Source organism: Cervus elaphus, chromosome 7, assembly GCF_910594005.1.
Source record: "Cervus elaphus chromosome 7, mCerEla1.1, whole genome shotgun sequence".
NCBI lineage: Eukaryota > Metazoa > Chordata > Mammalia > Artiodactyla > Cervidae > Cervus > Cervus elaphus.
In genome coordinates, this window is record NC_057821.1 from 1,327,078 (window position 1) to 1,351,374 (window position 24,297).

Genomic DNA, 24,297 nt, shown 5'->3' on the forward strand with positions numbered 1-24,297 from the left:
TATAGTACACTTTTCCTTGAAAGTGTATTCACATCTATAAATAACTCAATTTAAGGAGATATATTTTTTTTCAGTGAAAATTTTAAATGCTCAAATCACAATAATGCCTTGCACAGTAAATCGGAGAAATAAAATGTATAGCTCCAACTCTCCAATTCAAAACTGGAGTCCCAGTTTCTACCTCCACTTTTGATTTTGCATCATATTTCTTTTTATGCTGAACATTTCCATTTGTAGGTTCATATTTATGATTTTCCACCTGAAAATATCTGTGCTTTATGATTTTTACCTTCTTGTTCAAAGGAACCATTTTTGTTGTAGATCCTGCACTCAGAGCCATGTTCATATGAGCAAAATAAACTCAAATTTTAATTTAAAAATCTTCCTCATTAAGAAGTCTATATTTATGATTTTCAAATAGAATATTGATTATTCTTTATGTGGCAGTTTCATTTGTAATTATATTTTAAATGATTCAGTAAAGCAATGAGAAATGCAAGGCGTGTTTCAATGCTTTGACTATTTTCTAGCTGCATATAATATTTTCTCTTTGTCACTAACTTTTAATAGTTTGACTAGGATGTACCAATGTATTATTTTCCTTATCCTGTTTAAGACTTAACAAAAATCTCTGTGATAAAATTTTTCATCATAGAAAATTCTCAGCTAAATCTCTTTAAATACTTTGAATTTTGTCTCTGCTTTATTATTTTTTCTCCTATTGAGACCAATTACACATATCTTAGAAATTTTGAGGATATCTTAAATGTCTCTTATGATTTTAATTTCCTTGATTCCTATTTTCTCTTGTGGAATCTGGAGTCTCAAAACACACCTCGGAGGACACTCAAGACAGTGGAGGATGGTTTATTACCCCAGTGGGTCCGACGGGTCAGCTCCCAACAAAGACTCTGATTTATTACCCCAGCGGGTCCAAGGGATGAGCTCCCTACAAGGACTCTTATGTTTCTGAGAGGCCCAGTTTTAAACCCTTTGCTCCATGACTGGCTACATGTTAGCAATCTTTTTGTTGTATATGATTGAGTTTTACAACAAATAGATGCTAAGAGAACAAACAATTAAGGTTAAAGGCGGCGGGGTGGGGGGGTGGGGTGGGCAATGATTACACATCAAGGGGGATGTCTCCATGGTTAATCTAACAGGGGCAGCCTGACCTCAACTACAATCTCTGTCATCTGTAGGGAGGGAAGTCTCCAAGAGACCTGGTTTTCACTAGCAATGGTTTCCTCACTCTTGGGCAGGGTTCAGGCCCAGCTCACATCCTGTCTTTAGGACGGATGACAGGCTTCAGGATGGAGTCTCTCCTGCTTTCCTCACACTGGCCCCCAACACTCTCTTATCCATGTTAGATATTTTCTATTGATTTGCTTTCCAGTTCAACAATCCTGTTCAAACTGCTCTTAAATTCACTGTTGTCATAATTTCAGATACTGTATTTTTCAGTTCTAGAATGACCATATGATTTTTTTTTAGACTGAAATTTTTTGATAAACCTTCCATTTTTCTCTTCATTTATTTCTAAAAGGAATCAGTTACTTCACTTTTTTATTTTTGAATTGAACTATAATTGATTTACAGTGTTGTTTTAGTTTCCGGTATACAGAAAACTGACTCAGTTAAACATATATATGAATATATTATTCTTTTTTATTGGAGTATAATTGCTTAACAATTCTACGTTAGTTTCTTCTGTACAATGAAGTGAATCAGTTATATGTATATATACACATCCCCTCCCTCTTGGATGTTGTCAGTAAAATTAAATAGTCTCATTCAGGCTTCAGAGGCATAGAGCGGAGCACTGCTGTGAGTGTCAGCCACACCTGCTGTGAGTGTCCTAAGAAAAACAAGATAGATAGAAGATCTTGGAATTTGTTAAATGCCTAGAGGAGGTCTGGCCAACTACTCCCTGGACTTAGCAACATTCCAAGATTTGCAGGACAAAGCAAACAGGATTGTAAAAACTTTACATAATACCAGAGCTGCAGTTTTGCTCACAAACTAACAATGATATAGGTTTGTGACATGGGGATTATACGCAATGGCCTGAGAGACAGCAATTTAAGTCTCACCCACGGAGCAGACGCACTGCCTGGGACGTTCTCCCAGTTGGAACTCTGGACTGCTGTTACACAGAGCTTCACAGCGCTGTTTAAGTCTGGGTGTTGGCAAATCCAATTTGGTGATGTATGTACTATTGCTCTCCTCTGCTGTTTTTCTTTCTTTCTTTTTTTCTCTTTTTCTTTTAACGACAGTGTGTTGAAAGTAGACTAGATGGGCTGATAAATATTTGTATTGTTCATCTGTATATAACAAATGGCTTAGTTTGTTAACAAATCCTTTGAATCTGAGATGAAAGTGAAAACTTTTGGCAAAGCAGATGTGCCTCCCACCATCCCCGCCAGTCACCCGCCTAGATCACCAGAGCTCCAGGCTGAGCTCCCTGTGCTGCTCGGCATCTTCCTGTTCAGAATCTGTCTTACACTTACTTGCAGTATATATTCTCTCAGTTCATCCCGCCTTCACCACCCCTCCATGTCCGCATGTCCCTTCTCTACCTCTGCTTCTCTATTCCCACCCTGCAAAAATGTTCATTTATGCCCTTTTTCTAGGTTCCACATATATGCATTAATATGCAATATTGGTCTTTCTATTTCTGACTTATTTCACTTTGTATGACAGACTCTAGGTCGACCCATATCTCTGTGAATGACCCAATTTTGTTCTTTTCTATGGCTGAGTAATATTCTATTTTATATATGTGCCACATCGTTTTTATCCATTCATCTGCCTATGGACATTTAGGTTGCTTCCAGGTCTTGGCTATTGTAAACAGTGTTGCAGTGAACACTGAAGTGCATGTATCTTTTCGAATATGATCTTGCAATCCTCCTCTCGGGCATATATCTAGAGAAATCCATAATTCAATGAGTTATTTTAAAGTCCTTGTCAACCACAGGTAAGAGCTGGACTATCTGTGCTTCTGTTTCTGTTGTTGTTTTTTCTCATGATTACCAGTTACATCATCTTGCTTCTTTACATGTCTGGAATTTGAGAGTGTGCCTGGCCCGTCATTAGAGGACCCAGTGACATCTTCCACTACTGAAGGTGCTTTCCTTTGCTCTACACAAAGCATGAGGCTGATTCCCTATGTCAGGGGCTTAAAAATACTTAAAGATAAAATCTGCCAGCCCAGAAAACAGCTCCACAGAGGTATATGTAAAAGAGGCCTTTTATATAACCAGACAGACACAACCCATTGCATACATGTAAATTGCCTTTATGTATCAAAAAGAAAAGTGAACTTCTGTCATCTTTCCAATAAGCAGGAAGTCACAGCTTGAAGTTAAGTGTCTAAGTCTGAGGTCCCGGAGACAGGAGGACAAGACAGGAGGACATCTCTTTGAAATACAAACAACAAGGAGGACTTGCTTCTAGTTGTTTGTATTTCAAACAGATAGCTCCAAAATCCCCAAGAAAGGCATTCCTAGCATGTAAGACCAGCAAGAGTCTCGCTTAACTTTCAGAAAGATGTGTATACACAGGGGGCCCATGATGACCTAGAAGGGTGGGTAGCCAGGGGATAGAGGCTTTACAAAGAGGTGATATGCATACAATTAGGGCTGCCTGCAATGTGGGAGACCCGGGTTCAATCCCTGAGTCAGGATGGTCCCCTGCAGAAGGAAATGGCAACCCACTCCAGTATTCTTGCCTGGAGAATCCCATGGACAGTGAAGCTTGGTGGGCTACAGTCCATGGGGTTGCAAAGAGTCAGACATGACTTAGTGACTAACGCTCCATGGCAGAAACCAACACAACATTGTAAAGCAATTTTCCTCCAATTAAAAAATAAAGTTAAAAAATGTGGGTACATCTCATAGAGGTAGAAAAAGCACTACGATTTCGATTTCAAATTTCCTAAAGAAAATGCAAAAGAGGAGTGAGGAAGATGAAGTTATTTTGATCTTGGACAGCAAGGTAAATTTTAAACTAACCTTTTTTTTTTTTTTTTTAAATGATGGTCACCTTTACACCTGTCAGAGTTGCACTCCATCAGGATTGGGTAGCAGCTTTAGTGGGATTTCTACTTCAGTTCACCTCTGTTCCTTTCAACTGAGAGTCCAGTGTATCTAGTGGTTGCAGAAGATCCATATCTTCTTTACAGCTTACTCTTGAGCCAGCCAGACAACAGCTTCAAAATCTCACAAATGTCTTGAGTCAAGAACTACTATATGTTACAGGTCCCTCAAGTCCCCAACTCTGTCACTATAGTCCTTGCAACTGTCTCCCAGCAAAGCCTTCCGCCAAATGTAGCACAGAGCCTCAGGCTAGAAGCAAGGATAGAGCCTCAGGGTCAACTCACTGCCCCCCCCAAGGTCTCATCTCAGGATACCTTGTTTCCAGCCCTGACTACTATAGGTCTCTGCTTCCTAAAGACCCTAAGACTGCAGAAGTCCTACTGTTTCTCGGAAGTTTTGGCACAGCTCTTTCACCTTCCATGCAAAATTCACCTAACGTCTTCTGAGGAAAGCCAGAATGTACTTAAAACCCTTGAAGACTCCCATTGTATGACTGTATAACTTCCAAGAGCTTTGCCACTTTCTCTTTTTCCCAGAGGTTGTCTTTGACTTTGGCCAAGCCCGGTCTCTCAGCCAATGCCCAGAACTAGCAAATACCCCTCAGGGGTAGGGAAACTCTCAGCTGGCCTGGAATTGTCATCCCTTCCTGACAACTGTACTTCACCTGGTTCTCATGCTTTCTATAGCCCTCCAATGTCATCAAAAATACAGTCTTTGTAATATTTTCCTTTCTAGGTATTGTTAGCAAGACTGATGGTGCATATTAGTATATATCAGAAGCCTAGAATGTTCTCATGTTATTCTTTGAGGTTTCACTTTAAGGACAAAGCATTGACCCCTGTTTCCTAATTAAAATAATATCCAAAACCTACAAAGAACTCATAAAACTGCACATTAAAAAGCCAAACAACCCAATTAAAAAAATTGGGCAGAGTATCTGAATGCACATTTTTCCAAAGAAGATGTACATATGGCCAATAGGTACATCAAAAAGATGTTCAACACCATCAATCATCAGGGAAATTAAAATAAAAATCACAGTGGGATATCACCTCACACCTGTCAGAATGGCTGTTATAAATAACAATAAATAACAAATGCTAACCAAGATGTAGAAGAAAGGGAAGGCTCATGCACTATTGGTAAGAATGTAAATTAGTGCAGCCACAATGGAGAACAGTATGGTGATATCTTAAAAAAATAAAAATAGAACTACCATATAATCCAGCAATTCCTCTCCTTGGTATTTGTCTGTGTGTGCTAAATCGCTTCAGTCCTATACAACTCTTTGCCACCCGATGGACTGTAGCCCGCCAGGCTCCTCTGTCCATGGGATTTTCCAGCACAAATACTGGAGTGGGTTGCCATACTTTTCTCCAGGGGATCTTCCTGACACAGGATTGAACCTGTATCTCCTGTGCTCCTGAGCTGCAGCTGGATTCTTTACTGCTGAGCCATGGGGAAGTCCACTGGGTATTTGTCTGAAGAAAACAAAAACATGAATTAGAAAAAATATGTGCACCCTTATGTTCATTACAGCATTATTTACAATAGCCAAGATATGGGAGCAACCTAAGTGCACATCAGGAGATGAGCAGATGAAGAATATGTGGTGTACATACACACAATGGAATCTTTCTCATCCATAAAAAGGATGAAATCTTGCCATGTGTGACAACACGCATGGGCCTAGAAGGTATTATGCTAAGTGAAATAAGTCAGACAAAGAAAAGCAAACAAGATATGGTTTCAATTATGTATGGAACCAAAACCAAAAGAACAAAAAAGTAATAGAAGCAAGAGTTTTAAATACAGAGAACAAACAGGAGGTTATAGACCAGAGAGGGATGAGAGAGGAGAAAAATAGATGAGAGAGATTAGGAGGTACAAAATTCCAGATGCAAATAAATGATTCACAAACATGAAGTGTATGTATGGAAGTATAGTCAATAAAGTTATTAAAACTATGTAATATTTTTTTAGTGTGACATATTGTAGCTAGACTTATTGAAATGTATATTGGAATATTGAATAACTATGTTGTATAACAGGAACTAACATAGTGTCATAGGTCAATTATACTTCAAACAAATAAACAAACACACCAACTCATAGGAAAAGAGATCAGATTTATGATTACCAGAGTTGGTGGGGGAGAAGAATTGAATCAGGTGTTCAAAAGGTACAAACTTCCAGCTATAAGATATTTAAATACTAGGGGCATTATATACACCATGATAGATATAATTGAGACTGCTATATGTTACATATAAAAGTTGTTAAGAGAGTAAGTCTGAAGAATTCCCAGCACAAGACAAATTTTTCTATTTCTTTACTTTTTATCTACATGAAATAATGGATGTTCACTAAACTCAGTGTGAGAGTCACTTCATGGTGTATGTAAATGAAATCTACATGCTATACACCCTAAGTTATACTGTGCTATATGTTAATTTTATCTTAATAAAAATGGAAAAATATAAATAAGAATAATATCATCTACATTTTCCCAATAATTTGTAACTATTAATTCTCCCAAAGCACAAGTTAAACAAATATCATCTGATTTTTTCAAATGCCTCTGTCCCTGTAATGAGTCACTTCCTGTTTTGTTTCTTTTTCTGGACCTCTCACATTTTTCTTTTAATTGTGGTACTTCCACCCGGGGCACAGACACATCATTGCAAAAGTCCCTCTATACCATATTTCTCTCATATTTGTAATCTGACATCTAACTGGTTTAAAAATAAATTATTAATTTGTTTCTATGGGCTATAAACAAAGCAGGATTGCTTTCATTTGCTTAGCAAAATAGAGAGATCTTTTAATGTGAATAATAACTCATTAATTGGCTTGTTATGTCTGCATAGCTATTTTAGAGTAGAGCGCAAGTTCAGTGCATTATCTATAATGGCTTAGAAAATTTAATAGTTAAATTATACACACAGCTTCCCTGATGGCTCAGATGATAAAGAATCTGACTGCAATGAAGGACATCCGGGTTTGATCCCTGGGTCAGGAAGATCCCTGGAGAAGGGAATGGCTACCCACTCCAGTACTCTTGCGTAGAGAATTCCATGGGAGAGGAGCCTGATGGGCTACAGTGCATGGGGTGGCCAAGAGTCAGACATGGCTGAAGCAACTTAGCATGCAGGCATGCATGCACAGATTAAATGAAGAGTACAAAGCAAGAAATATTCACCCTGAAGAATAAAGAAAATAATATGCCCTTGACATGTCAGAGGTCACTTTAGAGGAAAGTAGTGCTCTGAGCTGTTAATTGACTTATTCATTGATACAACAAATACTGATCAAGTCCTTTATTGAAAGCTTCAGTGACCACTGACTGGTGGCTTTGGTAGAGAAAGTGACTAATCATTTGTAAATGGATTTGGAAGATGACAGACATTGATTAAAGTGCTGGAAAATTAGATATCAAGGGGGATATTAACAGATTACCCAAAGAGGATATGAACAGCAAAATGTGAGATGTTCAAAACTCCAAGTATCTTTACTAAAGTGCTAAAAAAAAAAAGATATGGGCCAAAAATAGTTTACCCCCTTCATGTATCATAGACATTGATTAGTAAAAGACTGTTCAGTTAAAGAAAATAGCATAAATAGCAGAAATTTTGGTCAATAATGTCAATCTCTTTCTGTCTACTCCATAGTGATGTATTTTTATGCTATAAAGTATGAATAAATTAGAAGTCTTTATATTTAGCAATGGCAACCCACTCCAGTATTCTTGCCTAGAGAATCCTGTGGACAGAGGAGGCTGGTGGGCTGCCATCAGTGGGGTTGCACAGAGTCGGACATGACTGAAGAGACTTGCCATATTTACCATCGGAAAGACTATAAAATCTTTAGCAAATGGGAAGATAGGACCATTTGTGTGTTCATTATTTAAAACTGCAGCAGCGGGGAGTCCTGCCTGTGAGATCCTTGAATAGTCCTTGGTTAGAAGAAATCTAGCAAGCAGTAGGGCACTAATGAACTGGAGTCTTGTTTCAGCAACAGTAAATGTGTATGAGATTTGAAGTAGTGAAGTGGGCTGTGTCTCCCCAAGGTGCAACCAATACAGAGTAATTTCCTTACACCCTTATATTCTTCATATAACACCAGCATCACCTGACCTTCAGTTATTCCTGACTCGATAATGCCTGTGGTCACAGATACTTGCATGTTGCTAGGTGATAACAAAATCCCATCAATAGCAGCAGTCTTATTCAACCTATTCCTGCAGATGAGTGATATATACTTGGATCATGATTCAAACATTAACTCAAGAGAGACTTTTGAAACCATGTCCACTAAATAGGATTAAGGAGTCAGAAGATTGGGGTTCCTCTATCAAATTCAACTCCCATCTCTGGATAGTGAACAGCATTCACTTGGGGAACTATTGATAGCAAAATACTGCAAACATCAAAACACACCTCCAGTTCAGCCCTGGGTGGGAGCTTGGTCATGTGGACCTAATCTGGCCATCTCTTTGTGTGAGAAGCTCCACCACTGAACTATGGACTCCGGAGAAGCTGGGGGAGTGAAAGGAAGCACTGAATGCTTGACCACCAAGGATTCTGCTGCTGGGTTAAGATCACTAACAGGTATTTTGAAACTTTATTGAGTAAAACAGAGTTTATTTATTTTTAATTTTTTATTAAACTTTTTTTAAATTACAGTATGGCTGATTAACAATGTTGTGATCATTTCAGGTGAATAGCCAAGGGACCCAGCCACACCTATACAAGTACCCATTCACCCCCAAATTCCCCTCCCATTCAAGCTGCCACATAACGTTGAGCAGAGTTCCTTGTGCTATACAGTAGGTCCCACTTGGCTATCTATTTTAAATATAGCGGTGAAATGGAGTTTTAACTGTAAATAAAATAAAGTCCTCTTGTTGTTTTTGTTCAGTCGCTAAGTCTTGTCTGACTCTTTGTGACCCCATGGACTGTAGCACACCAGGCTCCTCTATCCTCCTCTATCTCCTGGAGTTTGCTGAAATTCATGTTCATTGAATCGGTGATGCTATCCAATCATCTCCATCCTCTACTTCCCCTTTATCCTTTTGCCTTCAATCTTTCCCAGCTTCAGGGTCTTTTCCAATGAGTCAGCTCTTCACATCAGGTGACTAAAGTTAAAGACTAAACTTTGAGGATCCACAGAAAGAGAGACAAAGCCATCTCTGAAACGGGTGTTAAAGTCTTGAATACATAGGGCAGCCACAGTAACCAGACCTGCGTGGGACCAGAGAGACCTATGTTCTCCCAAGCAGCTTGAGATCAGCATATGAGGGTGGGTGGAATATTAGGGGGATAATTCCAAAGAAGCATGAGAAGGGGATGTAACAAAGTGAGAGGGAAGAAAGGACAGCAACTCAAGGTGCACAGATGAGCACGTGACTACTATGAGAAATGGCTCAGTCACACAGGGGTCCCTGGGGGACAACACGCCTCAGAGCTGTCCCAGCTGAAGGATGAAGTAGCTGGAGTATCGCGCCACCAGCTGTGCCATTGACTGAGAAATGAGACGGCAACCCAGGCACATTAATTTCCTGACACATCTGATCTTCCAAATGTGTATAAGCTAGACATGTTCTTTCATAGGCAGAGAAAGTTTCAGACAGAGCCCTGGGAGTTGTAGCAATTAAACCTTAGCGTTATGGAAATGTAGGTGCCAACAACACCTTCTACACACAAGGGTGAGAGGCATGGCAGAGTGAGTGTGAACACTAGAACAAAGATGAACTTAAAACCACCATGAGGAAGGTCTTTTCTGATATCTCAGTAGAGAGAAACCAACAGTGGTACCACAAATTAAGAATCATTAACCACTGCACCTCATGGGAAGAGTTGACTCATTGGAAAAGACCCTGATGCTGGGAGGGATTGGAGGCAGGAGGAGAAGGGGACGACAGAGGATGAGATGGCTGGATGGCATCACCGACTCGATGGACATGACTTTGAGTAAACTCCGGGAGTTGGTGATGGACAGGGAGACCTGGCGTGCATGGGGTCGCAAAGAGTTGGACACGACTGAGCGACTGAAGTGAACTGAACTGAACTGAACTGAACCACTGCAGATGCAGAGTATTTTTTATTTGGTATGCAGCATAAATATAACAAATATGTATCCATATTTATATTTATGCTTACTCTAATGGAGTATGTTTCTCATCCCTTGCCCTGAGCCAAGAAATTTGTTTTATCTTTTTTCATTTATTTATTGCCTAGATTAGATAACCACAGATGTTGAATGAATTAATAATATGAATGTGCTTGCCAACCGGACAGCCCTTTGTAGAATGAGTGCAGAACCAAGTTTGTTTGGGCATGAGTGAGTCACAGAAAAGTGCTGTCAAGATCCGTGCAACACTGCACAAATGTTAGTTAATAAGAGAATGATGACCTGGGTGTGATATTGTGCATGGCAGAGGCTCCAAAAGAAAAGGGACATTCCCAGGATTTTGGGCTGCCCACAGGTGGAATTTCTATTTTCTCTCTGACCCCATGTGGTAAATCAAATCTTGTAATAGAGCATGGGCCACAACCCACATAATGACAATTACATAGTCTAACAAAAAGTATGTTGAACAATGAAAGTCTGATTTTGTATCAGAATCCACTATTAACTTTTTAAATTAACTTTTTATTTTCAAAATTAATGTATGTTATAAAAATTCTGAAATCTTAAAAATATGTGCAGGAGAAAATATAAGTCCTTTGACATTCTAACCCTCTTAAAGTAGGTGAGTTACTTTGGCATGTTTACTTCCAAAATGCTTCCGGTTCATTTCTTTACCACTTTAGCAGAGCTTTCTACATTTGGCATATTCATAATCAACAATGCCAATGTCTGATTATGACAGCATTTGGAAAGTGGGAATTAGAGATTTAATTTTTTGTAGATGGGTCTCTGTGTTCACTGAGGAAACTAAGGGGTCTCAGGAGACCATCCATCCCGATCTTGCCTGACCTGAGCATCTGGGTCAAAGACACACTCTTGAAGAGCAGAGATTATGCCCATGTGCTGAGACTACAGAGAACAATGAAAGATGTGTGTTTCTTATAAGCTTCTCACTCTATGGTATTCCACTATAGCAGCCTAAATTGTCTAAGACAGAAATTGTTTACCAAGAGGTAATGGTCTTGCTCTAACAAAATACCGTAAAAAATGTAGAAATGACTTTGGAACTGGAGAGTGGGTGGAGACTGGAAGACTCTTGAAGTGCATGCTAGCAAAGTCTAGATTGTTGGGAACAGACTTCCGAAAATGGTTCTAGTAAAAGCTCAGAAAGAAAAGAGAGCTGTAGAGAAGGTTTTCATCTTCTTCAGTTCAGTCGCTCAGTCGTGTCTGACTCTGCGACCCCATGAACCGCAGCACGCCAGGCTTCCTTGTCCATCACCAACTCCCAGAGTCCACCCAAACTCATGACCACTGAGTCGGTGATGTCATCTAACCAAATGCCTAAATTACTGTGAATAGAACACTGGTAGAAACATTCTGGTGAAGTCTCAGATGGACGTGAGGAACATGTTATTGGACAATGATTACCACTTTTATCCTTGTTATAAAATGGCAAATAAATTGGTTGAACTGTGTTTGTGCTCTAGCATTTTGCAGAAAGTAGAACTTTCAAGCAATGAACTTGGACTTTAAGCTGAAGAGATTTTTAAGCTAAGTGTTGAATGAGTCATTTGGGTCTTCCTGGCTGCTTATAGTAAAATGGATAGGAGCCAAATAAATTGCAGATGGAATTGTTAAGCAAAAAGGAACCAGAAATGATTGGTCTGTTCATATTACAAAAATTTGTGTTTGGGAAGGGGCACTAACAATGTAGCAAACCAACTTTTTGATGAGGAGAATAGAGTGGGTGAGAACCAGGGACTTCTTCTTAGCAAAAACAGGAGTAGATATGGAATTGTGCCAATGAAAATATTGCAAGCTGGGAAAATAAGACAAAATGAAGGAAAACTGCCAGGCTTCTGAGACCCTACATGATCGACCCTATTCAGCTATGAATACACATTACTGTTTAAGACAAGGGAGGAAGGACTCTGAAGATGCTTCAGAGATCATCAGGGCTGCCACACCCACCCAAGGACCAGAGAGCAGGTGTGGGGTAGGGGAACAAGTCCACTCGACTTCAGTTTCAAAAGGTGGGGCCAAAACCCAGTGCAGCTATGAGGGCATGGCTGCCTGACGTAGCCTTAGAAAATTCATAATAAATGAGTATGATTGATTGTGTTCAAATAAAAGTTTGCGATCACTGAAATATGAATATCAAATACTTTTAACTTATAAAATATACTTCTTTTGATTTTTCCTAACATCATAAAATATAAGATCTATTCTTCATTTATGTGCCATATAAGAACAGGTTGCAGGCCCAATTTGACTGGAGGGCTGTACTGTGGTGACCCCTGCTTTAAATTTTCACGTGGATTTTAGAATCAACTTGTCTTATCTATAAAAAATTATGTCACTATTTTCTTTCACATTGCATTAAATCTATTGATGAATTTGAGGATAAATAACCTCTTAACTGTATTGACTATTCCAATACATGAACACAGTATGTGTCTCTATTTATAGACATTCTTTGATTGCTTTCATCTGTGTTTACAGTTTTTAGCATATAGATCCTAGGCACACTTCATTAGGTTTTTAACATGGTTAGTAAGCCCCAACACAATTGACATTTTGGGCTGGATGATTCTGTGTTATGAGTGGTTCCTCTGTAGCATCACAAAATGCTTAGTGCCATCCTCGGCATCACCTAATAGATGTCAGTAGTACCCATAACCCCACTGTGACGACTGAAAATGCTTTCAGACATTATGAACCCCTGGTTAAGAATCATTTATATATATATATACACATATATATAAAGAATCACTTATACATATATATATAATATAATACTTTAATATAATACTATATTATATATAATACTTTAAACAATACTCTTTCAAATATAGAAGTATAATTCATTTTTCAAGTTGACTTTTAACTTGCAATATTGCTCACTCATTTTTTCATTCTAGGGACTTTTTTGTAGAGTCCTAGGAACTTTCTGGCTTCTCTGGTGGCTCAGTGGTGAGGAATTTGCCTGCCAATAGAGGAGATGTGGGTTCAATCCTAAGGTTGGGAAGATCCCTTGGAGAAGAAAACGGCAACCCACTCCAATATTCCTGCCTGGAAAATCTCATTAACAGAGGAGTCTTGTGGGCTACAGTCCATGGGGTCACAAAAGAATCAGACACGACTCAGCAACTAAACAATAATAATTTTCTACATAGACAATCATGTTGTCTACAAACAGAATATTTTATTTCCTCCTTTTTCAAAAAAATTTTCCTTGACTTATTGAAATTGCTAAACTTCCAGTACAATATGGAATAAGAATCAGGAGGACAGATATCCTTGCCTGTTTCCTTACCTTTTAGTTTTTCATTACTAAGTACAGTTTAAGCTGCAGGGCTTCCTTGTTACCTTTATCAGCTCTTTTATATTCCTAGTTTGATACGAAATTTATTTGCTGCTCTTCAGTAGCCAAGTCATGTCCAACTTTTTGTGACATCAGGGACTGCAGCCTGCCAGGCTTCCCTGTCCTATACCATCTCCTGGAGTTTACTCAAACTCATGTCCACTGAGTCAGTGATGCCACCCAAGCATTTCATCCTTTGTTGCCCCTTTCTCGTCTTACCTCAATCTTTCCCAGCATCAGGATCTTTTCCAATGAGTCAGCTCTTCTCATCAGGTTGCCAAAGTATTGGAGCTTCAATACAAAGTAAATAAACCAGCTTACTGTGTTCCCTATATACTCATGAAAGTACTCAGTCCCCAAAGTTCTGATGTGAACACCTGTGCCATCAACCACATCCTCTTATTTTTAACCCAGTACCTCCCAAACACCGACAGAGCCTGCACAGGGCTGGATTTGGGGTTCATAGGGTCACTTAAGAAAAACATTTTAAAAGCCACAGCTGTTCTTGCTCTGAACCTGGGGATGGGGTTCACGAGGTGGCACATGTATAAGAACCACTGCTTCAGCTCATATTGTAGCTTTATTTCCTACAGTCCATAGAAATAGCCTTCACGGCAAACTGCATTTTGAAATATATAGAGCATTTGAATATGTACATTTAGGAAAAAGCCATTCTAAGCAGACGTTATAACCAGTCACAGAAACAGTGGCAGAGAAGAGTGCTTCCTGCAGTGACTTTTGATGACCGCTGGTCCAGCCCAATGGCTGATTTGCTTGGAGTGTGGAGTACAAGTGCATGTAGGAAATATCTGGGATTGGAGTGTAGATGGCCTTGCATGTCAAGTACACCCAGGTTCATTGCCCAGGCAAAAGGGAGTCTGTGGAGGCTTTCAAAATGAATGAAGACAAGATAGAATTATGGGCCAAGGACATACATCTATCTGCCGACTGTAATAGTAACTGATGTGCTGTGAATGAATGTGAGAGACAGAAAGCAAGGTCAACAAATGAGAGAAAGCAAAGATCAGAGGTGGCCTGGGGAGCACCGGGGAGCACTGTGGAGCACTGGGGAGCAGATACTGGGCACTAGAATGCGAGGAGGAGGAGGAGATTTGGAGACAATTTTATTTGAGTCACAGATTTCAACTTTTAAGGTCAACTATCCAGTTTAAGTGGGGAATCAGTGTTTTAATTTACAAAATAAGAAATCCACCCTTAAGATTTACTCAGTGCAGAATATCCTGTGGATATATATCAGATAAATGTGCTAACATTTCCAATGTAAATTTAATTTGCAGTATCACATTTCTCTTTAACTTTTTGAAGAGTTCTCAGTCCTTTATTAAATTGCATCAGAATAAATGAGTTAAGAACTTGGATTACTTTCTATAATCTTGAGAAAGAAGAATGGAACTGGAGGAATCAACCTGCCTGACTTCAGACTATACTACAAAGCCACAGTCATCAAGACAGTATGGTACTGGCACAAAGACAGAAATATAGATCAATGGAACAGAATAGAAAGCCCAGAGATAAATCCACGAACCTATGGACACCTTATCTTTGACAAAGGAGGCAAGAATATACAATGGAAAAAAGACAACCTCTTTAACAAGTGGTGCTGGGAAAACTGGTCAACCACTTGTAAAAGAATGAAACTAGAACACTTTCTAACACCATACACAAAAATAAACTCAAAATGGATTAAAGATCTAAATGTAAGACCAGAAACTATAAAACTCCTAGAGGAGAACACAGGCAAGACACTCTCCGTGATAAATTACAGCAGGATCCTCTATGACCCACCTCCCAGAATATTGGAAATAAAAGCAAAAATTAACAAATGGGACCTAATGAAACTTAAAAGCTTTTGCACAACAAAGGAAACTATAAGGAAGGTGAAAAGATAGCCTTCAGAATGGAGAAAATAATAACAAATGAAGCAACAGACAAAGGATTAATCTCAAAAATATACAAGCAACTCCTGCAGCTCAATTCTAGAAAAGTAAATGACCCAATCAAAAAATGGGCCAAAGAACTAAACAGACATTTCTCCAAAGAAGACATACAGATGGCTAACAAACACATGAAAAGATGCTCAACATCACTCATTATCAGAGAAATGCAAATCAAAACCACAATGAGGTACCATTATACGCCAGTCAGGATGGCTGCTATCCAGAAATCTATGAGCAATAAATGCTGGAGAGGGTGTGGAGAAAAGGGAACCCTCTTACACTGTTGGTGGGAATGCAAACTAGTACAGCCACTATGGAGCACAGTGTGGAGATTTCTTAAAAAACTGGAGATAGAACTGCCATATGACCCAGCAATCCCACTGATGGGCATACACACTGAGGAAACCAGATCTGAAAGAGACACATGCACCCCAATGTTCATTGCAGCACTGTTTACAATAGCCAGGACATGGAAGCAACCTAGATGCCCATCAGCAGACGAATGGATAAGGAAGCTGTGGTACATATACACCATGGAATATTACTCAGCCATTAAAAAGAATTCATTTGAATCAGTTCTAATGAGATGGATGAAACTGGAGCCCATTATACAGAGTGAAGTAAGCCAGAAAGATAAAGAACATTACAGTATACTAACACATATATATGGAATTTAGAAAGATGGTAACGATAACCCTATATGCAAAATAGAAAAAGAGACTCTGATGTAGAGAATAGACTTTTGAACTCTGTGGGAGAAGGCAATGGTAGGATGTTTTGAGAGAAGAGCATTGAAACATGTATATTATTAAGGGTGAAACAGATCACCAGCCCATGTTGGATGCATGAGACAAGTGCTTGGGGCTGGTGCACTGGGAAGACCCAGAGGGATCGGGTGGAGAGGGAGGTGGGAGGGGGGATCAGGATGGGGAATACATGTAAATCCATGGCTGATTCATGTCAATGTATGACAAAAACCACTACCATATATATATATATATATATATATATATATAAAGAGAACTTGGATTACTTTCTAGTTCAAGACTTATATGTAATTATCCTCTGTTGCCTTACATTATTGCTTTTTTACCTATGCTATTTCTTAACTTTAACGTTTTATTTCTCATTACCCTGTATCCACACTTAACTCAAGGAAATATAACCAGAACTAACTTCTGGGACAGTTTGTGAGAATTTGAGGACTTGAGGGACATTTTTAATGAGAATTTTTCCAAAGGATAGAAATACAGCAAAATATGACCAATGTATTCCTCTAATATACCTCAGTCAATAACCTTTAAGTCTTAATTCACAATATGTCTTTATTTTCTGACTGATTTTTTCTCACCTTATGAAGGAGAATTCAACCTTCACATTTTATCATAGCTTTCTTTATATGAGCAGTAATGATTTTGATTCTATCCCCTAAGGTTTTTTTTTTTTTTTTTTTTTTTTTTTTGCCAGGCCCATTTGCTTTTCCCCTTGGGGGCAAGGAAGCAGGTAGGGTAAAATCATATTTCCCTTTATCTTTCTTCCTTCAGAGACAGCTGGTGGCCAGGAGGGCCAGTAGGGAAGGTGAGTGTGTGGGAATAACCAACCTTCATTAGTTCCATTTTGTGAATGAATAAAAGTTACCAGTTCGAAAGTTTACAAACCTAGCTTCTTTCACAACCACCCCAAAGTGGAAACAATCCAGAAGTACTTCAACAGGTGAGTGGATTAACAAAGTACGGTACCTCCATACAGTAGAGTACTATTCTTTAACAAAAGGAACAAACCACTGATTCGTGTGACAACATAGATAAAATAAATGGATAAAGTTTAATGCATTTTACTACTAAGATTGCTGGGAGGTGATGGAATTCCAGTTGAACTATTTCAAATTCTGAAAGATTTATGCAGTTAAAATGCTGCAGTCAGTATGTCAGCAAATTTGGAAAACTCAGCAGTGGCCACAGGACTGGAAAAGGTCAGTTTTCATCCCAATCCTAAAGAAGGGCAATGTCAAATAATGTTCCGCTTACCAAACAGTTGCATTCATTTCACGTGCTGGTAAGGCTATGCTCAAAATCCTTCAAGTTAGGCGTTAGCAGTGTATGAACAGAGAACTTCCAAACATACAAGGTGAGTTTAGAAAAGGCAGAGGAACCAGGGGCAAATTGCCAACATTCATTGGATCATAGAGAAAGCAAGGGAATTCCAGAAAAACACCTACATCTGTTTCATTGATTATGTTAAAATCTTTGACTGTGTGGATCACAATTGTGGAAAATTCTTAAAAAGATGGCACTACCAGACCACCTTACCTGTCTCCTCAGAAACCTATATGTGGGTCAAGAAGCAACAGTTAGAACCAGACTTGGAACAACAGACTGGTTCCAAATTGGGAAAGGAATACATCAAGTCTATATATTGTCACCCTGTTTATTTAACTTATATGCAGAGAATATCGTACAAAATGTCAGACTGGATGAATCACAAGCTGCCGGAATCAAGATAACTTGGAGAAATATCAGCAATCTCAGATTTGCAGAGGATACCACTCTAATGGCAGAAAGTGAAGAGGAACTAAAGAGCCTCTTGATGAAGGTGAAAGAGGAGAATGAAAAAGCTGGCCTAAAACCAACATTCAAAAAACTAAGATCATAGCATCCAGTCCCCTTACTTCATGGCAAACAGAGAGTGAAAAAATGAAAACAGGGACAGACTTTATTTTTTCAGGCTCCAAAATCACTGTGGATGGTGATTTCATGGATAGTCATGAAATCAAAATATGCTAGCTCCTTGGAAAAAGCTATGAAAAACATAGACAATGTATCAAAAAGCAGAGACATCAGTTTACCTATAAAGGTCCATTTAATCAAAGCTATGGTTTTCCCCTGCAGTAGTGTATGGATGTGAGAGTTGGGCCATGAAGAAGGTTGAAGAATTGATGCTTTTGAATGGTGATGCTGGAGAAGACTCTTGAGAGTCCGTTGGATGGCAAAGAGATCATACCGGTCCATCCTAAAGGAAATCAACCCTGAATATCAATTGGAAGGACTGATGGTGAAGCTGAAGCTCCAGTATTTTGGCCACCTGATGTGAAGAGCTGACTCTTTGGAAAAGACCCTGATGCTGGGAAAGACTGAGGGCAAGAGAAGAAGGGGTGACAGAGGACGAGATGGTTGGGTGGCATCACTGACTCAATGGACATGAGTTTGAGCAAACTTTGGGGGATAGTGAAGGACAGGGAAGCCCGTGCTTCAGTCCATGGGGTTGCAGAGTCAGACATGACTTAGTGACTGAACAACAAATACAGTTTGTGTTAATTATGCCTCCTTACTACCTACTGTGAGTCCTGCAGATAACCATGAAACCTGGGCTGAGAAACAATGGACATCATGTTGAAAAATATTATAGACAATGGACAGCAAAGCTGGACATCTAGACTAAGACTCTTAGGAGAGTACTTGTAGATAATAGAGAGTGTTGCACATATTTGACCAGAAAAATATGTCTATCAAGCCACAGCTTATACAAAAAATTGTTTTTTTTTTTTTTAGCTAGTCCTAGGATAGACTGTAGAAGCTAAAAGTAATGTGATGAATTAATAAATTATTATAGGTGTTTGAATTAAAGAATATGAGCAGACAGTAGGAGGGCAAAAAAAGAAATTGATTTTTATAAGAAGGATTTATAAGGAAATAGATTAACATGAGAGTGCTCAAAGTCTGCAATAACTGAAAGACATCTGAAGAATGACCTACATTTTAGAGACTGAGAAAATAGGAGAAAGAAGCCTGCAGGGGCAGTTGCTTTCAGAAATGACAATGATTTTTACTCCAAGAACATTTGCAGTGTTTACTGCCAACAGAAAGAGAGAACCCAGTAGGAGCTAGATAGAAAGTGCATGCCTGGGGCACACAGCCTTTGGTGTGGTGGAGGTGACCGAAGTTCCATTTTCCTTCTCTTTCACTGAGGGAGAAGGCTTATCTGGTCTTTCCCTCTGGAAGGTCACAAAGACCTTTGTGACAAGACCGGGAGGGATGGGTAAGGCCTGGACACAGCGGTGGAGAGCAGGTCTTCCTCGCTGCCTACCCCTCTGACTTCATCAGAGCAGCAACTGCCTAGTCTTCCCATCCTCAGAGGTCTTTGGAACCAGGTGAGGTGCAACACTTTATGCTCAAGTCGTTTTCTCTGCTTGAATACCCCAGCTGCCCGAAAGGGAAGCAGCAACACCACAGATGCAGGAATCAGTAACGCTCAAAACTCTGAAAACTAGTGCTTCACTTTGCTGTCTATCCAGTCTTTATGACCACCGTCTTAGAATCGCGGATTCGGGACGAGATGTGGACAATGACTGGAGTCACTATGACTTGCACCCCCAGCACTCAGGACAGCACAAAGCTGTGAGATATGCTCACAGCAACTTTGAAATGAAGTTGTTTCAAGCTCATTAAAAGCAGGTTTCTACCGATGGGAGTGCCCAGGATCCCGAGTGTCCAGGACACTATGAACCCACGATCCCTTTCTATGCATGGTATTGTACAATCTCCTGTTTGTCTTTTTAACTATTGGTTTTAAGTAAAGTATGTCTTTTTGCCCTATTGTTTTTACTGAAAGACTATTTTTTAGTTAAGTTTGTCAGTCTCCAAAATGCCTCCCACACCATATTGCTATGAAAAATTCCCTGAGATTTTTATACTACTTAGAAGGTGTTAAGCTTTATAAAAAATTTTTTTAAATTGGAAATACATTTTTACTTAGACAAATTTCACTTAAATTTGCAGAAGAGTTTTCAGGAGCACAAAGGGTTTCTTTATATCCTTCATTCAGATTCCCCTAGTGTTACCTTACATAACCATTGGACATTGATCAATTCTAAGAAATTAACATTGCTACATTACTATCAACTAAAGTTTATTTAAATGTAACCCATTTTTCCACTGATTTCTCAAGACCACACACTGCATTTAGTCATCACATTTCTAAAAATTTTTTTAATCAGACAGTTTATCAATCTGTCCTATTTCTCCTGATGCTTTTGAAGAATATTGGTCAGGTATCTTGTAAAATGTCCTTCAGTTTGGGTTTGTCTATTCTTATCCCTTGATTAGATGGAGTTTGGAAAAATTAGAGGGAGAATTTATTTTTATAAAAATACAGTAAGGGTGATTTGCCTGTCTCATCACATTTTATCAGATGTATGATGTCAAAATGATTTATTACTGGTACCCTTTTTAATTTGGTCACTAGGTTAATTGGTGTCTGCCCATATTTTCTGCTACAAAGTTATTATTTTTTTTCCTTTCTGTTCTCTATTTATTAGAAGACAGTCACAGTCCAGCCCACGCTTAACAGAGGGGGATTAACCTTCACCTCTTGGAGAGAGAAATAACAAAGAACCTGCAGGCATATGTCAGAATCACCACAGTGATTAACAAATACTTGGCATTCATCCATGGGTATTGCCTGCAACAATGTAACTGTGATGTTTTAATGGTAATTTTCTGTTTTCCTCATTCTGACCACATTTATTAATTGGAATTCTTCTGTAAGAAAGCTTTCCCCCTTTTCCCCTCTTTATTTATTTAGTTATTGGAGACAGAATTGAACTCTAAATAGATTAAAGAGCAAAAGTAAGAAAAAAAATACAAAGCTAACCTAAGGATAAGGAAAACAATATAAATACACCAAAAACATTAAAGACAACTAACATTTTTAATCAACAGTTGATACCCATAGAGTGTTTTAAAACAATTTAACAGACAGGGAACAACATATATGAAGCATACTGTAAGTTTTGGAGACATATGTAAAAGACAATAAATCAAAGTCTAGCATATCCAAAAATTCTTGCAAATGAGCTACAAAGATGATGACAATAACAACAAGATGACAACAAAAAATAACAACACAAAAGCAGAAAAGTTAAGGAGTTCCTATTTTTTTTATTTTTTATTTTTTTTCCATTTATTTTTATTAGTTGGAGGCTAATTACTTTACAATATTGTAGTGGTTTTCACCATACATTGACATGAACCAGCCATGGATTTACATGTGCTCCCCATCCCGATCCCCCCTCCCACCTCCCTCTCCATCCCATCCCTCTGGGTCTTCCCAGTGCACCAGCCCTGAGCACTTGTCTCATGCCTCCAACCTGGGCTGGTGATCTGTTTCACCCTTGATAGTATACACCAGCCTAGGAATTCCTATTTTTAAAAATCAACAAAGGATATGGATGGGCAATAACCAGAAAACTACTTTAAAATTCCATTTGATAAACTAAGATACATAAATTAAAGCAACGAGATACAAGGACTCTTGTCAGTCAGCCTTAAGGACGTGAGTTACAATATGGATGCGGATCCTCTGTTATAGCTCAACTTGGAGAAGGCTGTTGACACACAAGTTGGAATGATTCTGATAGCCAACCTTGCAGAGTGCCTCAGAATGACAGAATTTCCTTTGTAAGAATGACAAAGGACGTGTCAGGGTTTTGCACTTAGACCAACGACTTAACATTGTTAGCCTAGAAAATTCCGAGAAGACAACTGTGGTTCTCCTTGCTTGTGGTTTTTTATTCTAGTCACCAACATGCACCTCAGGTTGTTTGAACTGGTCAAGAACTACACGAACGCAATAGGAAAATATACAGTTAGACAAGGCACAATTTATCCTGTCAGCAAGGTATAAAAGAAGCATCAAACTCTTCTTTGCCCATTGCCGAGTTATCATTGCATATCTTGCCACCAAGAATTCAAAGCAGGTGGAAGTGTGTGCATGGGAAAGACTTCAGAAGGGGTGGCTAGAGACTGCTCAGGTGCTCAGACACCATCGAGAGAAATTGGAGACTAGTAGCTGTGATAACTGGAAGGACTCACCTATGCCAGAAAGACCTGAATGGAGGAGGAAGTTGGCTGAACAAAGCCAAGATTTTAGTCAAAAGAAATCCCTGGGGTCAGAAGCAAAAGGTGTCCAAAGGTAACATTGCTGTGTGGGGCAGATTTATTGGGGTCCTTTGGTGATCCCAACCTGCAGAAGAATGAGGATTTCACCCAAATTTAAGAAAGTATGAGTTCATAGGTATTACCCAGGCAGGGATTGTTGTTCAGAAATTCATCTGTGAACCAGATGTTCTGTGAAAACATCAGAACAACATTCTTCTAGTGAATGAATGGATTACCAATGACATCTTATTCACAAAGACCCAGCAAGGCCTCAGAAGGAGTTAGAGCATTCACTACTTGGTACTAGATCTTGTCCAAGAGTATACTGAAAAGCATAATTTTTATGACTCCAAGAGTGAAGAGAGGCATTTTGGGGTGATACTGGCTCCTTTGCAGAAAGACAGTGTGGATTCTAAGTCGTAAAAAATTCTACAGCATGATATTTTGGACTTCCTTTTGGGAATTTGAGACAATCAAAGTGTTAGTAACTGGGGAAAAGAATTGTGATCCTGTCTCTTAAACTAAAACTTAAAATTTTGATAAAAATCAGTAGTAAATTAAAATCAGCTTTGTCTCTCTATCAGAAGTTGCTAAGGTGAATGTTTTCAACATGGTCTCTCTTTTTCAGGATGTACAAATCTTTTAATCTTTATTTTTGTTTTTCCAGCTGTGTTGGGATATAATTGACATATAGCACTGCCTAAACTTAAAGTATAATTATTTAATTTAAATACATCATGAAATGATTACTGCAATAAGTTTAGAGAGTATCATTTTCTCATATAGATACAAAGTAAAAAGAAAAAAAATATGTTTCCTAGTGATGTGAATTCTAGGAATTACTCTCTTAACAACTGTCATATATAGCACAGCAGTGTTATTTATATTGATCCTATTGTACATTACAGCCTTTGTACTTTTTATCTTATAACTGGAAGTTTGTACCCTTTGATTCCCTTCATCCAATTCCCCCATCTCTGGTAACCTCAAATCTGATCTCTTTCTCTAGGAGTTTTTCTGTTTGGTTTTTGAAGTGTAATAGACCCACAACACTGCACACCTCACAATGATTCAGTACTTTTATACATTACAGAGTGATTACCATTGCTTTAGCTTTAAAACAAGGGATCAACAGCACTAAAGTCAGAAGAACATTTAATCAAACTAACTACAAAAAGAATTCAAAACGAACACCCTGGCTTTACCATATAAGAGAAGCAGAGTGCCAAGCAAGGGTGCATTTAAGATCCTAACTTCAGTGATGAAGAGAACTAACATTCTATGCATACCTTTTTCTGTGCAGTCTTCCCCCAGGATAGCCAAAGAAGTAATTCTTAAAACAGCAGTCTTGTAAAATGCACCACTGATCAGTCATCTCCAGCTCTGCAAAATACAGGCTGTGAATGCTTCTGGCAAAAACTTTATACTTATAATTTGTTCTCCAGCACACATCTGAAAGCCAATGAAACTTTGCCAAGACACACTTGCCAGCAGCACCGCCTTTGGAGGAAGGGAGAGGGGTCTAAGACCTATAGAAAGTTGCACAGGTGTTTTTGATGCCCCCCCCCCCCCCCGAGATAGAAAGCCTCTCCCTTATATGTCTTATGTACATTCTCTTCACACTAACCTGTTGTGGCTCATGTTCTAGTACTGGTCATCCACCATCTGTCTTTAGGAACAGCTTCAAAGATGACATCATCCTTCCTAGAACAGAGGAACCACAGAGAATGAGAGATCTCCCTCAAGGATTTTATGAAATATGAATGCTTTTAACCTTTCCTGAGAGCTTAATCATCAAAAAGATGAAT

The 24,297-nt window shown here is 38.9% G+C and overlaps 1 pseudogene; it reads left to right on the forward strand.

Annotated features, from left to right (window-relative positions):
- LOC122697695 overlaps nucleotides 1–22,912 on the forward strand; it is a 66,020-nt pseudogene extending 43,108 nt beyond the window's left edge.
- The last annotated feature ends 1,385 nt before the right edge of the window (nucleotides 22,913–24,297 follow it).